General features: G+C 51.8%; 1 pseudogene across 1 annotated transcript; it reads left to right on the top strand.

Moving 5' to 3' along the window:
* The first annotated feature begins 462 nt into the window (after positions 1 to 462).
* LOC308239184 (jun dimerization protein 2-like) lies at positions 463 to 996 on the top strand (annotated as a pseudogene). The gene has a single exon. The product of its transcript is annotated as a jun dimerization protein 2-like (transcript).
* Positions 997 to 3,587: the final 2,591 nt, after the last annotated feature.

The following is a 3,587-nucleotide window of genomic DNA, read 5'->3' as shown; positions in this document are numbered from 1 at the left end:
ATGGAATGTATCTTAATTTATTTACATCTTTCATCAAAGTGTTTATAGGATTATTTATTATATAATCCTATATAATAAAAGCCCAGTGACTGAAACGGCAGAACAACCAGAATGACCAGAGACCAGAACCATTATGGCCCCTTACCCAGGCTGGCTCCGCCCCTTAGTAAATGGTTAGGGGCAATCAGGCAGGCAGGTGAGTGGTTAGGGGTGATCAGGCAGGCAGGCAGAGCCCCAATGATCAATTGCCTCAAAGAGGGAGATCCAGGCCACACACCACAGCCTGCGGGAGGGACGCTCGGCAGCTGCGACGGGAGGCGCTGGCAGCAGTGGACACTGCAGAGTGGGGCTGGTGCTACAGTGGCTCCTGAGCGGGCACAGTGCTTTGCAGCCTGGCCCAGGCTCTGGGGTTGCCACCTCTGCCCATAGCTTCTGTAGGGCTGGACTGCTACTCCTCCTGCTATGAAGCCTGGGCAGATCCTGGATCCTTCCATGACTGTGGGCTCTCTGCCAGGGCTCAGCCCCCTGACCGGACTCCCCAGCTTGGCCCTGACTGCAGAGGAGCTGAAATACGCTGACATCCACAACATTGGGGCCATGATCACCCTTTTGTGCTTCCTGGAGGTGAAACTGGGCAAGAGGCCTCAACCTGTGAAAAGTGAGCTAGATGAGGAAGAGCAGCGGAGGAAAAGGCCCTGGGAAAAGAGCAAAGTGGTGGCAGCCTGATGCCTGAACAAGAAGAAGGAGTGGACAGAGTTTCTGGATCAGGAATCTGAGTGGCTGGTGCTCATGAATGTGGAGCTGAAAACCCAGATGGAGAAGCTGAAGCAGGAGCAGCAGCAGCTCATTCTGATGCTCAACCAGCATCGCCCCACCTGCATTGTCAGGACCGACAGCATTAAGACCCCCGACTCAGAAGGCAACCCACTGCTGGAACAGCTGGAGAAGAAGCGACGATGGGCTGGAAGGAGGAAGAGGAGGAGGAGCATGAGATAAGGAGAGGGAGGAGGAGAAGGATCCCAGAGGGCTCTTCCTTGCTGCATGAAAAACTCTTCAATGAGGCTCAGCACAGCCAGCATTGGCCAGGCTTTTTTGTGAAACTCAGATCAGCCACACCAGGAAGAAACCCAGGCTGTTTAAATTCAGGACCATGCTAGTCCTGTTCTACTTGGGGCCAGGCTTGCAGGAGACAGGACAGAGGCTCTGGGCCCGAGAGATGCCCAACCAGGCAGCTGTGGGCACTTCTCCAGCATCTCTGCCAGGGCACCCACCCAAAGTACCTCCGAGAAGCCAGAAAAAGCCATGAGTTGCAACCAAAATTAGGCTGAGTATGGAACTCAGAGTGAAACTGCAATCTGCCTGCCCCCAGCCCTGACCCTGACCCTGATCCTGATGCAAGGCTGGAGAAGGGCACAGTGCCAGGCCCTGCTGTACCCACCCACCCTGGTCCAGCTCAGTCCTGCCCAAAGTGGCAGCCGGGGCGCACCCTCGCCGACCCTGCTGGAGTTGCTGTGGGCAGGAGGCACAGGCGCCCTTCCAAAGCACATACTCACTGAATGTTTACAGACTGGCTGTCCTGGCAGGGTTTTCAACTGCACATGTCTTCTATACTTTTTAAAAAATATTTTTTACAGGAAAAATATTTTATATCAACAATATATAAATGGATTTCTATAATCACTTGATGTGATACAGTATAAATATGCGATGGTTTGTTTGTTACAAACAGATATTCAACAGTTATGGCTGTTGCGTGTAACTTCTAAGTACTGTAGTCTCTGGGTGTTGGGGGTGGCAGGGGCGGGGGTGCAGTGCATTTCCATCTTCGTAAACTCTTCATTGTACTCAGTTCTGTATCGCTCAGTAAAAATTACACTTACTTAAAAAAAAAAAAAAAGAGGGAGGCCCAGGCTACCCAGCTGGTGGCACTACAGTGGGTGGGCAGGGCCTCCCTCTGCCGGGTGATCGATCTGGGGGCCCTGCCATCGATTGCCCCACAGAGGGAGACACAGGCCACTGGCCAGTGATGCTGTGGCAGGTGTGTGGGGCCAACCAGCGATAGCCCCTCAGAGGGAGGCCCAGGCCAGCCAAGCGATCGCACCCCACACCTGTCGCCTGCAGAGGGAGGCAACTGGTGGCAGGGGAGGTGGGGAGGGGCGGGCAGTGCTGCACAGATGGCAAGCATTGGCAGTGGTGGGGGCGGGGCCAGTTGCTAGCAGCCAGGGGAAGGAAAGCCTCAATAGGCCCTGATCTCAGGCCAGGCCTAGGGACCCTACCCGAGGGGTCCCAGATTGCAAGAGGCTACAGGGTGGGCTGAGGGACCCACCCGAGTGCATGAATTTTCATGCACCGGGCCTCTAGTTTTTCTAATAAAGATCTTAAAAATATTTTGTTAGATTTATATCTAAGTATTTCATTCTTTTGGTGCTAATATATTTCACTTTAAATTTCAAATTGTACTTGTTCATTGCTAGTATACAGAAATGCAATTGACTTTTCTGTATTGACCTTGTATCCTTTAACCTTGCTATAATTGCTTATTAGTTTCTACTTCTTTTGTCTATTCTTTCATATTTTTATGTAGACAATTATATTTCTAAATGAAGACACTTTTATTTTTTCCTTTCTAATATACATATTTTTATACTATTTTCTTCTCTTCTTGAATTCACTAAGACTTCTTGTGTGACAGTAAATAGCAGTGATGAGAGAGGCACCCTTGTTTTATTCCCCACTTTAGAGAGAAACAGATATTTTGTCATTAGTAAGTATAGAGTTAGCTTTATGTTTTCTGTAGATATTATTTATCAAGTTAAAAAATTTTCCTTTGTTTCTAATTTCCTAAGAATTTTTATTATTAATAGGTGTTGAAATCTGTTGAATGCTTTTTCTGCATCTATTGGTATTATATATGACTAGAGGCCTGGTGCATGAAATTTGTGCACGGGGGTGGTGGCCCTCAGCCCAGCCTGCACTCTCTCTAATCTGTGACCCCTCGAGGGATGTCCGACTGCCCGGTGGGATCGGGCCTAAATGGGCAGTCAGACATCCCTCTCACAATCCAGGACTGCTGGCTCCCAACTGCTCGCCTGCCTGCCTTCCTGATTGCCCATAACCGCTTCTGCCTGCCAGCCTGATCACCCCCTAACCACTCCCCTGACAGCCTGATTGATGCCTAACTGCTCCCCTGCCAGCCTGTTTGCCCCTAACTGCCCTCCCCTGCAGGCCTGGTCACCCCTAACTGCCCTCCCCTGCAGGCCTGGTCACCCCTAACTGCCCTCCCCTGAAGGCCTGGTCACCCCTAACTGCCCTCCCCTGCAGGCCTGGTCCTCCCCAATTGCCCTCCCCTGCAGGCCTGGGTCCCTCCCAACTGCCTTTCCTGGCAGGCCTGGTCGCCGCCAACTTCCCTCCTCTGCCAGCTTGGTCACCCCTAACTGCCCTCCCCTGCAGACTTCATCACCCCCAACTGCCCTCCCTTGCAGGCCTGGTCCCTCCCAACTACCCTCCCCTGCTGGCCTGATCGCCCACAACTGCCCTCCCTTGCAGGCCTGGTCCCTCCCAACTGCCCTCCCTTGCTTTCCATCTTG

This window comes from Plecotus auritus (assembly GCF_963455305.1).
Source record: "Plecotus auritus genome assembly, chromosome: 1".
In the NCBI taxonomy this organism is placed as follows: Eukaryota; Metazoa; Chordata; class Mammalia; order Chiroptera; family Vespertilionidae; genus Plecotus; species Plecotus auritus.
The sequence above is the reverse complement of the archived record's forward strand: the minus strand, read 5'-3'. Positions and strand labels throughout refer to the sequence as shown.